The sequence below is a fragment of the Gopherus evgoodei genome, chromosome 1 (genome assembly GCF_007399415.2).
Source record: "Gopherus evgoodei ecotype Sinaloan lineage chromosome 1, rGopEvg1_v1.p, whole genome shotgun sequence".
NCBI classification, from domain to species: Eukaryota; Metazoa; Chordata; order Testudines; family Testudinidae; genus Gopherus; species Gopherus evgoodei.
The window spans coordinates 56,948,121-56,960,969 of NC_044322.1; the positions used below are offsets into that span (position 1 = coordinate 56,948,121).

At 41.2% G+C, this 12,849-nt stretch overlaps 1 protein-coding gene across 1 annotated transcript in view; it reads left to right on the forward strand.

The window, feature by feature from the left end:
- The first annotated feature begins 7,895 nt into the window (after positions 1 to 7,895).
- Positions 7,896 to 12,849, forward strand: part of LCP1 (lymphocyte cytosolic protein 1) — a 43,218-nt gene continuing 38,264 nt past the window's right edge. The window contains exon 1 of the mRNA XM_030565286.1: positions 7,896 to 7,992. The gene's annotated coding sequence lies outside the window, so the exon portion shown is untranslated. The remainder of the gene's footprint in view (positions 7,993 to 12,849) is intronic.

Here is a 12,849-nt window from a genome sequence, read left to right on the forward strand (position 1 = left end):
CTTTATTAAAAAGATTTTGCTACACTCAGACTCTGTGCTTGCGAGAGGGGAAGTATTGCCTCCTAGAGGCGCTCAGGGGGTGTGGTATGTGAGTGTCCCAGGTTACTGGGTGGGGGCTAGAGCCGGTTATGCATTGTGTTACTGAAACGGAACCCCTGGATACTGAACCGGGCCCTTGTTGCTGCCAACTCAGAGGGGCAGAAGGGTTACATGTTGGCGATGCATAAGAAGGAATACAATCCATTTCCCACTTTTAGCTGTGTTAGCTCTGTGGGACTAACAAGTAAACATTATCTTTTGTCACTGAGGTCAGCAGGTATGACTTAATACACACTGGGTAGCGGGGTGATCTGTTAGGTAAGATGATAGCATTTTTACACAGTCATTTTTCAGGGTAGAGCTGAATTGAATGGGGATTGCTAGCTCAAATTATTCGGACATTCCCTGCTATGGTTCTTATATTTCATTCTTGCAGGATATTTCAGTAAAGTTATTAGCTTCACTTCTTTACCAACTCCATCCCTCACCCCCTGCCTCATATCCATCTATATTTGTCCTTCTGTAGCATCTCTTTCAGTCAGTGCCAGCGTTAGGCATAAACAGGCTAAACAATTGCTTAGGGCCCTGACCAGTTCCAGAGGCCCCCCTTTCTTATTATGTGTTGTGTATGAAAGGGGCCAAAATATTTTTGCATAGGGCCCCCAAAGGGCAGCACCGCCTCTGCTTTCAGTCTAACACTAAGGCACAGAATCAGTTCTGTAACAACTGTCATTGCGTTTTTTTGCTAGAAAAAAATGGAGCCCATGACCTTCAAAACAACTATGGGTATGTTGAGAATAACACTTCTGTATTTCATCCAGTCCTTCACTTTTGGAGTTTACTATCCCAATTCTGTGCAAAGATGTTTATGTGCTGTGGAAGGGTAGCAAGTTCCTCATGGGGAAGGGCTAGTTCCTGTCGTCACAGGGAACTGATAGCAATTTTTACAGTCTCCTATCTGCAAAATGCTACAAAACTGCAGAGCTGTATGAGCTATGGGCCAGAATGGAGAAGGCAAGTGCTGGGGCATTCTTGGCAGGGTAATTCAGAGATAAGCAGGGAGCAAGGCTGGGTGCTGCAAAGAGAAGTAGGAAGGAGAAGAGGGTTGGAAGAGGCCACATGACTGGATGAGGGCAGGCAGACAGAATGAGGGGAAGAGTCGGAAAAGGGTAGTTAGAGGGAGAAGGTGGAAGGGGAAAGAGATTAAAGGGAAGTAAGGTGAAATAAAAAGAAATCATGGAAAGAGAGAGAGAATGCATTATATGAAAGAGAGGGACAAGTGGGAATGAGAGAGAGAGAAAAAAGTGAATAGCAGATACTGAAAGACTGAGGAAGAGACACAGGGATATAATTTTCAAAAAAGCTGAGTGAGGGAAGTGAAAAAAATAAATTAAGAGAAAAATGAACAGAGATTGGCAAGTTAAAATGTTAACATTTTAAAGCCAAAATGTGACAAAGTACACCAATTATTTTAGTCTGCAAGTGTGTATATGTACAAACACAATTACACATTCATGTGTGTGCAATTTTCTGAGTGAAATCAAAAAGCAAAACAAGTTAAATTGCTATTAATTAGGGCTGCCAAGCGATTAAAAAAATAATCATGATTAATCGCACAATTAAAAAAATTAATCACAATCGTGCTGTTAAACAATAATAAAATTCTATTTATATAAATATTTTTGGATGTTTTCCACATTTTCAAATATATTGATTTCAATTACAACACAGAATACAAAATGTACGTGCTCCGTTTCTATTTATTTGTATTATAAATATTTGCACTGTAAAAATAAAAGAAATAGCATTTTTCAATTTACTTAATATAAGTACTGTAGTACAATCTCTTTATCATGAAAGTTGCACTTACAAATGTAGAATTATGAACAAAAAATTACCTTCACAAATAAAACAAGGTCAAACTTTAGAGCCTACAACTCCACTCAGTCCTCCTTCTTGTTCAGCCAATCACTCAGAGAAACAAGTTTGGTTACATTTGCAGGAGATATAATGCTGCCTGTTTCTTGTTTACAGTGTCACCTGAAAGTGAGAACAGGCGTTTTCATGGCACAGTTGTAGCTTTCTCCAATTTGTCCATATTTTTCCTGAAATGTGGTGTGCAGAACTGGACACAATACTCCAGTTGAGGCCTAATCAGAGTGGAGTAGAGCGGAAGAATTATTTCTCGGGTCTTGCTTACAACATTCCTGCTAATACATCCCAGAATTATATTCACTTTTTTTGCAACAGTGTTACACTGTTAATTCATATTTAGCTTGTGATCCACTATAATCCCCAGATCCATTTCTGCAGTTCTCCTTCCTAGGCAATCATTTCCCATTTTGCATGTGTACAACTGATTGTTCCTTCCTAAGTGGAGTACTTGGTATTTGTCCTTATTGAATTTCATCCTATTTACTTTAGATCATTTATCCAGTTTGTCCAGATCATTTTGAACTATAATCCTATCCTCCAAAGCACTTGCAACCCCTTCCAGCTTGTTATCATCCGCAAACTTTATAAGTGTACTCTCTATGCCATTATCTAAAACATTGGTGAAGATATTGAACAGAACTGGACCCAGAACTGATCCCTGCAGGACCCCACTCATTATGCCCTTCCAGCATGACTGTGAACCATTGATAACTACTCTCTAGGAATGGTTTTCCAACTAGTTATGCACTGACCTTATAGTAGCTCCATCTAGGGCTACATCTTCACTACTCACCGTATCGGCGGGTAGCAATTGATTGCTTGGGGATCGATATATCGCGTCTAGATGAGATGCGATATATCGATCCCCGAACGCGCTTATATCGGTTCCGGAACTCCACCAACCCCAACGGAGTTGCGGAGTTGACATGGGGAGCCGCGGACATCGATCCCGCGTCGTGAGGACGGTGAGTAATTCGATCTTAGATACTTCGACTTCAGCTACGTTATTCACATAGCTGAAGTTGCGTATCTGAGATCAATTTTCCCCTGTAGCGTAGACTAGCCCTAGGTTGCATTTCCCTAGTTTGTTTGAGAGACGGTCATGCAAGATAGTATCAAAAGCTTTACTAAAGTCAAGAGATACATGTCTACTGCTTCCCTCCTATTCACAAGGCGTGTTACCCTGTCAAAGAAAGCTATCACGTTGGTTTGACATGATTTGTTCTTGACAAATCCATGCTGTTACTTATCGCCTTATTAGCTTCTAGATGTTTGCAAATTGATCACTTAATTATTTGCTCCATTATCTTTCCAGGTACAGAAGTTAACCCAACTGGTCTGTAATTCCCCAGATTGTCCTTATTTCCCTTTTTATAGGTTTTTTTAGTCTTTAGCCACTTGAGCCACTGAGGTCACATTTTCATCCTTTCCCCCCGTAGTCATGAGAGTTTGAAACTTACTATTAAAAAAATTAAATCTGAGAGTCTGAAACTTACTATTAATGAAATCTGAGATTCTTACGTAATCACTTGTCTCTAGGAGTTTAGGCTTTAAGAGAGATACCAGTTTTCATGAGCCTTGTGATAAAATCAAGAGTCTTGACATAGCTATAAAACTGTTTGTGAACCACTAGAATAACTCATGCCCTTTTGAAAATATTCGTGCATTCAGCATAAAACTGTATTTGAGACACAGCGTGATCCAGCAAGATTACATTTTTTCCATTACAGCCAAAATAAGCACTTCTGTATTTCACAGCCACTATTTTACCTTAGCTGTGTAAATAGAGTGCCAAGAGGCTAGTTGTCTAACAAAAAAAGATACACCACAGCTGTTCTTTTTCACTTAATAGTAGGCAGACACTCCTCTAAACTGGCCTACTTCCACCTAGCTGTACCTAAGAGGGGCTCATATTGTATCAGTCATATTTAACCAGAACTCCCTATTACAACCAGTGCAGGGATCTGCATAATAACAGATGGCAGAATATGTCATATTAAGTCTAAGTCCTATTGACTTGCAATGAGATTTAGGTGCTTAAGTGCCCACATAACTTTTGAAAATGGGACTGAGGCACCTAAATTGCTAGTTGCTTTTGAAAATTTTATCCATTGACTTCAATGGGAGCAGCAGCAGGCTCTCACTGAATAAGGTACTGATTCAATTCCCACTGAACTCATAGAGACACCCCTCTCCCCTTCACCCTGTTAAGATTGGGGATGAGAAAGCAGGCTGGAAGCTCCGTACCTTCAGATAGCCAACAGGAACTCCTGCACTGGGGGCCAGATTCACTTTACTCTGTGAATTTGGGATAGTTGGCAAAACTGTAGTTGCCACACACACATCAGGGGTAAGCAAGGGGAGTTTGAAAATAACAAACACACCAAAACCACAACATCATCTTTACTAAAACCAACCACTTAATGAGTTGTAGACCAATCTCATGAGTTACTGGGTTCTGACTCAATATTTGAACTTTTAAGGTTGGTAATACTGTATAAGGAAGCTGCTTTTATACCCAACCCCCTCCTCCTCTGGTCGTGCTAGTACACTGGACTCTGCTCACTGGGTCCCAGGGAGATTGGCTGGGTGGAAGCTGACAGCCCCAGTTTGACCCTCAGCACTGAGGGGTGAGAGGAGTTCCAGCCCATTTTGGCACTAGAACTCTAGTCCGAGACCTTAAAGGGAGCAGCCTGGGTTTTTGTGCCAAACTACTGCCACAACACTACTTCCTCCTGCTCATCATCTACATCCCCTGTCCCACAGATTTGTCTAGTTCCAGAAAAAATCTGTAACAGGATCATACTGTCTCCAAAGTCTTCCCCCACCAACCTTAAATGGCTAGTATGCCCTCTTACAAAAATGAACAGGGCATGAACCCTGGGAAAAGGGAAAGATTGCTAAAGGACATAGTGAGAAACAAAGTCCCAGATCTGTCAGGTCAAGGCGGAATTGAGGGAGAGGATGAGAAGTTCCAACTCAATGCAGCATGCAAAAGGAAGCCAATGCAGGGATTCTGAGTTGGAATGGCCTTATCTGATTGACAGGCACAGAAGAGTGGCGGTGTATTGGGCAGATAGGTGGGGGACAATGTCAGTGCTGAGAGGTTAGACATGAAAAGGCACCGTCCGAGGTGCTGTGTTAATTAATGATCTTGAAAGAGGGATGTAGGTAGCAAAATTTGCAGATGATACAAAGTTATTTATTTTAGTCAGAACTAGAGAGGACTGGGTGGAGCTTCAGAGACAACTAAGCAAGGAAGAATGGATGAGAGATGAATGGGCTACATGATGGCTAACGAAGCTCAGTGTTGTTAAATACAAAGTAACGAATCCTGGAGGGAAAATAATTAGCTACTCCTACACTTTACAAGGTTCTCAGTTGACTATCAACTCAGGTAAGGGACCTGGGTGTCACTGTAGACGGTCAATGAAAATCTCTGCTTAATGCAGAGCTGTGGTAAAAACAAAACAAATAAAAACACACTGAACAAGATGTTGAGATGCATCGGGAATTGGATGCAGAATACCAAAAATATTATAATATCATAATCTAAATTCCCTGGGGTGACCTCATCTAGAATACTGTCGATAGAACTGACCAGCCCTGGGTTTGAGAATGGGGACATTGGACTCCCTGTTTGTGTACCTGTGCAAAGCCTCAGTACAATAAGGTTCCAGTTTTGTCCCATAACTAGTACTAATAAGTAGCATGCTGCATTCATAGCACATGAAACGACATGGTGTTCTGAGCATAGGGCTGGGCATTCTGCATTCTAATCCCAGCTCTAGCACTATGTGGCTTAGAACGAGTCCCTTAACTTCTCTGCTTCATGTTCCCTATGTGGAATATGGGGATAGTAATACTTATATACATCACAGGAAGACCGTGAGGATTAATTCATGTCTGTAAAACACTTTAAAAATGAAAAACACTATATAAATGCTAAGCAAAATCAGGTATTATATACAGTGCAGCAGCCACTTCTTTGCATCTCCACTACTGGAGATTTGCAACTAATTTTAGCCCATGCTGCATGATTCTCTGCTCATTTCTTTTTGGCTATAGCCAAGATACCACATTATCCATCCATGATCTTCTTTTTCTGTTTCGTTTTCTTCTGTTATTAACTTTCCCTTCCAGTGCTTGTAAATATGCATTGGTTGATGAACATCACAAAATGTGCCCTGCAAAATGAATCTTTCTTTTTCATAACATCTCTGAGTGTTTGCTGAGTTCCAGTCATTTCTAATTCTTTTTTTTTTTTTTTTGATGATTACACAACCACATTAGGGACCAGCAGAAATCTGTTGCTTATAAGAGGTAATCTACTCATAACAGTTGAGCAGAATTCATAGAATCATAGAACTGGAAGGGACCTCAAAAGCTCATCTAGTCCAGTCCCCTGCATTCATGGCAGGGCTAAGTATTATCTAGACCATTGCTGACAGGGGTTTGTCAAACCTGCTCTTAAAAATCTCCAGTGATAGAGATTCCACAACCTCTCCTAACAATTTATTTCAGTGCTTAACCACCCTGACAGCTAGGAAGTTTTTCCTAATGTCCAACATAAACCTCCCTTGCTGCAATTTAAGCCCATTGCTTCTTGTCCTATCCTCAGAGGTTAAAAAGAACAATTTTTCTCCCTCTTGTAACAACCTTTTATGTACTTGAAAACTGTTATCATGTCCCCTCTCAGTCTTCTCTTCACCAGACTGAACAAACCCCATTTTTTTTCAGTCTTCCCTCATAGGTCATGTTTTCTTGACCTTTAATCATTTTTGTTGTTCTTCTCTGGACTTTCTCCAATTTGTCCACATCTTTCCTGAAATGTGACGCCTAGAACTGGACACAATAATCCTGTTGAGTCCTAATCAGCGTGGAGTAGAGCGGAAGAATTACTTCTCATGTCTTGCTTACAATACGCCTGCTAATACATCCCAGAGTGATGTTCGCTTTTTTTTGCAACTATGTTACACTGTTGACTCATATGTAGCTTATGGTCCACTATGACCCCTAGATCCCTTTCCGCAGTGCTCCTTCCTAGGCAATCATTTCCCATGAATTGGGGTGATCTGCTAAAACAGGAGGTTGCCTACTGTGGAGAGAATGCCTGTGCAAGTTTCACTGTAATACCACACTGTTATATGATAATATCCACCCCCAGGCTGCTGTATTTGTATCAGTGATGGGATCTTAAGCAAGGGGTTATAGTGTTCCAAAGCACTCTACATCTTCATGTGTAGAGTGGTCCAGTTAGTCAGTCTGTCCGATGAATGGTGCTTCATTTGTTTTTGATTAAGGGTCTTTTTTCCTCCCCAGCAGTAACCTTACTGAACTTAAAACTGTAAGAAAAACTGCTCAAAAGAATCAAAAGAGAAAGGGTGAAATCCCACCCCCATGGACATTAATGGAAGTTTTTCCATTGACTTCCATGGGGCTAGGATTTCACCCCAAGTTCCCATAGTACTGAGGAGTCATTTTTACATACCAAGAGCCTGATTTTCAGTTACTTTAAGGCCCCTATGCAGCACTCTGACAGTGTAGAGGTGGATTAAAGTAGGTGTAAATTATATTCACACCCACTTTAAAGCACTGTTTACATTGAGCCTTAGTATGACTGTGACCTGAAACTGTGATTGTTCAATTTAGAAAGAGAAGAGGCATAAATAGTGTGTGTGTGTGTGTGTGTGTGTGTGGATAGATAGGAGAGGAGAGGAGAGAGAGAGAGATGCTTTTAAGAGACATAAAGAGGAAGTGGCAAGAACTCTACATTTCAATGTGACCTGCTCTGTGTGAGTAATCAGGTGATGGGGGGAGGATTGCCCAAAGTAAGTAATATTTCCTTATAAAGACAAAATCTATCTCACTGTCACATGACGTTTGATCACTCTAGTCATTTCCTTCATTGAGGTCACATACTGAAGGTTGACAAGTTGCACTTCAGATCAGAAAGGAGGGTTTTCCTAGGCACACTCCAACCTGCTTCTACTTATTTTTTTACAGCTTTCCAACCAGGTAATTTTACAAAAAATCTTTTATTTCAGTTTGAGTTGGATCTCACACTGCCTGGTAGTTCGGACCACAGCTTTAGATTTCTAGTATGCTTACAGCACCTGTTATTTTTCTGTGCACCCATCCTCAATGTGCACTCTAGCAGTTTAACTGCACAGGAAACCTGTGGTCACCATGAGCAAGAGCATGGGATCAGTAACAGCATGAATCATTTTCCAGTCTAGTGCAAATTATTTCTATAAACCTTTGGGAGTATATGTAGTGTGTTATTCTGGTATATTGCCATTTGTTTGATTTGTATTGGAGTTATCGGCTGTATTTGATCCATTTGAAAATGTTGGGAGAATATGAGTGGATTGATGTGGTGGTGTAGTTTAATTTTAGTTCCAGTGGTCTGAAAAAGGCTGATATTTTCTAGATGATTTACTTTTTCTGATATGGCTTAAAATTGTTGCTTTTAGGAAGACTTACAAGCTAACCTATTATCGATCTAATTTCACTGTGCTGTCCCTACCCCGATAATGGGAGCCATATTGGGTTATCAATTTTAAGGCAGAACTAATCACTGATTTCAATAGGGACTACTGCTTAAAAACAGGTGGGATGGCCCCAGAATAAAACTTGGTTTTTAAAAGCCTGAGCCAATGTGCATTTAAGTCAGTCAAAGTATTGCCGTTGACTTGAATGGGCTTTGATTTAGACTCTAAATTTATTGTGTGTTACAAGTCTCTGGATTCTCCAGGTGGCTTTTATCTCTTCTGAGCATTCAGGGGATGTTTGCACAAACAAGGATCTTCCTGCTGATCCTTCTATTCCATAATTTCCATAGACTTTCCTGCCTCCCTCGGCCAGGCAGGTGTGGATTCACCACGAAGTTAATTCAAGCTTCATTAAACATTGGCTGCATAGCATTGTGAAACATTATGTCTCTGGATGAGTTTGATTTCCAAATCGTAAACGAAATGAGATGTCAGCTTCTAAATACATGACACTAAAATTTCAGGAAAGAATAACAAATATATGTATTAACCAAGATACAAAATCTTCGTTAATGTGACACAAAATTTAATGGCCAAATCCTGTAGTCCTTAGTCCTCATTTGGGCAAAAGTCCACTGACATCGAGGAGAGTTTGTCTCAGTGCAGGATTTGTCCACTAGCTCCTGCGAACATCAAGTGAAGATAATCTTAAAAACAAATTACAAATGAGGCTGCTTCTTTAGAAATGCAGATGGATTGTTGACAAATGGAGTTTTGATCATTTTGGTGAAATCTCAGGGCCACGTGTATAGAGAGGACCCTCCATATACACATTTCCCCCTCCTTATGCTGAAAGGGTGGATCAGACCTCTATGTTGTCAGAAAGTAGAGAATGAGTGGAAGGGGAGGGCAGGGAAAGACCCAGGCAGTCTCCACCTGCATCGAATAGAAACAGAAAAACCCCTTCTTATTGGAAAATCCCATTAAGAGCTGGCACTAGCAGCATGAGCCATTTGGGAAATTCCTGATAGCACAGCTAGGTATTTCTGCATAAGAGCGTGATTTGGCTGATAAAAAGTTCTGATCTCTCTTGATATAGTGTCACTACATTCTTCCCCACCTCAGAAAAAATCATATAGTCAGTTTTTAATCAGAAGCCTCCACTGAAATAAAAAGAGTTCTGCCTAAACATGGGTGATGTAATATGGCTCTAGAATTTGTAAGATATTTTTCAAAAGTAACTGACTGTAAGCCTATGCAAAATGGCATTCCCTGAGTATAGTCTCCTCTCTTCTGCCCACAAAATTAGCATGAAACAGCTAGTATTATACCATGTCATTTATTTTTAAGCCCCGGTACTGGTATTAGGGAGATGAGCTTAAAATTCAGTGGCACAATACGGCTCCATGGAAATTATGACCTTAATACAAAGATTTTGATGGAGATCTTGCAGCAATGGTTATCACAAAGATTTTATTAAAATATGTACTTACTTTGAAAAGCGTGTGTATATAGGAAATGGGTGGCGAAACAGGGAGATACATTAAAATTAAACGGTGACTTGCCTTCAAAAAACAGCTGATTAATTCATCTACTTATCTGTTTTGTACACAGCTGCAGAATCTTGTCAAATTCTGATGATGTTATGCAATATGTTTAGCAAATCAAACCACATTAAGCATACTAAATCCTATCTTATAATACAGTGGTAGGCACATCGTTGGTCATTCTGTACTAAACCAGGCCCTTTACGATTAACAAAAAGAAAAATGGGTGCTGAGGATACAGAATAAATTGATGCTGCAGGAAAGAGAAGGGTTTTGATGATGATTTTCATCAGTTAAATTATTGTTATAATGATTCTTATTACTAGTAATTACCCATTACTGTGATAATGACTAGATTGTGATAGCAACCTAAATATGCTAGGCATTTTCCAAACACAGGAAGACACTGCCCCTGAGGTGAAGAGAGTGCATGCAATCTTAAAGATGAACACAGATGATTGGTGGGAGGGGAAAAAGGATGAAACACACAAACAGAATGATTATCAGAGTGGTAATGGGCACATGACTTCTTAGACAGGTGTGTGTTTGTTGTCATTTTTGTTCTCTTTTTTTCAAAGTTAGACACACTAAACTCCCCTTATCCCACCTTCCCTCCACAATTTAACCTTCCCATCTTTCTCTCATGCTGAATCCCAGATTCAGTTCCAGTGTTCTTGGGCCTCTCATCCCCAACATTTCACCTCCTACCCACCATGCAGAGGAACAGTTCATTTATGAATCCAAGAAACAGGAAAGTGGATGATTTAGTCAGATAGTTTCTTGAAGGAATCACAAAAGTAAGTTTTCTTGAGGGAAGATGCAGAGGCAGTTGTGAGAGAAGCAGACAAACAGGGCACTGGCAGAGTAGAGAGAATGGGTGAGTTGATAAGATACAAAGGGAGGTAGATAAGGAGAGACAGAATTATGTAGGGTCTGAACAGGTTTAGACCAACACGCATAAGGAAACTTTAGTTTACTTAGAAAATAGTAACTAATTGGAAGGACCTCCTAAGCAAGGTTGTGGAAGCAAAGACACAGGGACAATTAAATAGAAGTCATTCAAGAGCATATAAGAAAGCAGTACACCACAGTCAAACAACAGTAGGATACACAGAGTTTTCTTCCATTTCTAGTATTCTTGGGATAGCTGAATGAGTTTGGGCTATATCATGATCTCAGTTTTAAAGCAGAATTCCCCACTGAAAGCAATAAGGTGTTCTGCATAACTGATAACACAATATGGCCCTTAGTATGTCCCAGGAAGAAATCTACAAGCAGACTTTCATACTGGGGCAAAAAGAAAAAAGGACTGGAAAAAATCCTTCATAAATCCAGTTGGAACACCAAATTCAAATAGAGCTGTAAACAGGGGAGTTTCAGAGGGAGTTTCCAGGGGGAGGCTGCAGGGGAGACTAAGACAAAGGAACTGACAAGCTAGTTAAGGGATAGGGTGGTGGTCTGGTGCCTGCTGGGGGTTTGTGTTGTGTTGTGTTCCGTTGACTACCAGGCTTTAGGTGAGAAGGCCATGACTGATACAGAGGTAGCAGTGAAAGACACAATGAGGATGACTGGATGTGGAAGCTGCGGCATGTACATGATCCTGGAGGGGGTGCCTGAAAAGAGTTTTGTCTGCATGAAGTGCCGCCTGATAGAGCTGATGGAAGAAAAGATCTGAGGACTGGAGATGCAGGTGGAAAGTCTGGTTGAGTTTAGGAGGGGGTTTGAGCAGATGATGGAGCAAAGACAGGAGGAGGCTGAAGGGATAAGCTCAGATGTGCAGATGGAATCAGGATCAAAGAATTCAGGGGAGAGACTGCTGGGTGAGGAAAGTAGACGGTGGAAGCATGTGACTAAGAGAACCAGGCAGAGGAAAAGACGGGCCAGTGAAGGAGAAATAGAACTCAGGAACAGATTTGCAGAGTTGGAAAATGAAGAAGGGGCACAGCAGGTGGCCACTGAAGGAAAGAGGGCAAGGAAAAAGAGAAGAGCTGATAGTCCTACAAGAGGAGGGGAGGAGTCAATGGAGGCAACACCAAATATGAGCCCCAGAACGATTGCAAGGGTGAATAGGAATTGAGAGGACTTGCAGCCAGTGGGTGCAGGGGATAGACTGGAGAATCACACTGTCACCAGGAAAAGAATAGACAGGCCTGTAACTAGAGCTGATCGGGAGAACAGAAGGGTGTGCTGTCTGCCGGGTGCTAAGATACAGGATGTGGACCTGAGGCTGAAAAGGATCCTAGCAGGAGCAGGGAAGAATCCGTTGATTGTCCTTCATGTGGGAACGAATGATACGGCTAGATACTCTCTGGAATGTATCAAGGGAGACTATGCCAGAGTGGGGAAGACACTTAACAAAATCGAGGCTCAGGTGATCTTCAGTGGGATTCTGAGGGTTCCTAAAGTAGGGCAACAAAGTTGTGACAAGATTATGGCGATCAACAGATGGCTCAGGCAGTGGTGCTATAAGGAGGGCTTTGGGATGTACGGCCATTGGGAAGCATTTATGGACAGAAGACTGTTCTCTCGGGATGGACTTCACCTGAGTAAGGAGGGAAATAGACTTCTAGGATGGAGGCTCGCCGAGCTGTTTAAGAGAGCTTTAAACTAGAAATCTGGGGGAGATGGTTGGAAGATGTCCAGGAGATCTCCACACTGGAATTTAACCTTGAGAGGGAAGTAAACAAAGTAAGAGGGGATACAGCCGTGGACAGAAGAATTGGCATAAGGAGGAAGGGTAGTGTAGATAGCAGACCAACAGGTGATGCTGGTGGTAGAATGTCTGTGCCTAACAGGGTAAAGAATGTCAGTGAAGCCAAACGGCAAAAATTAAG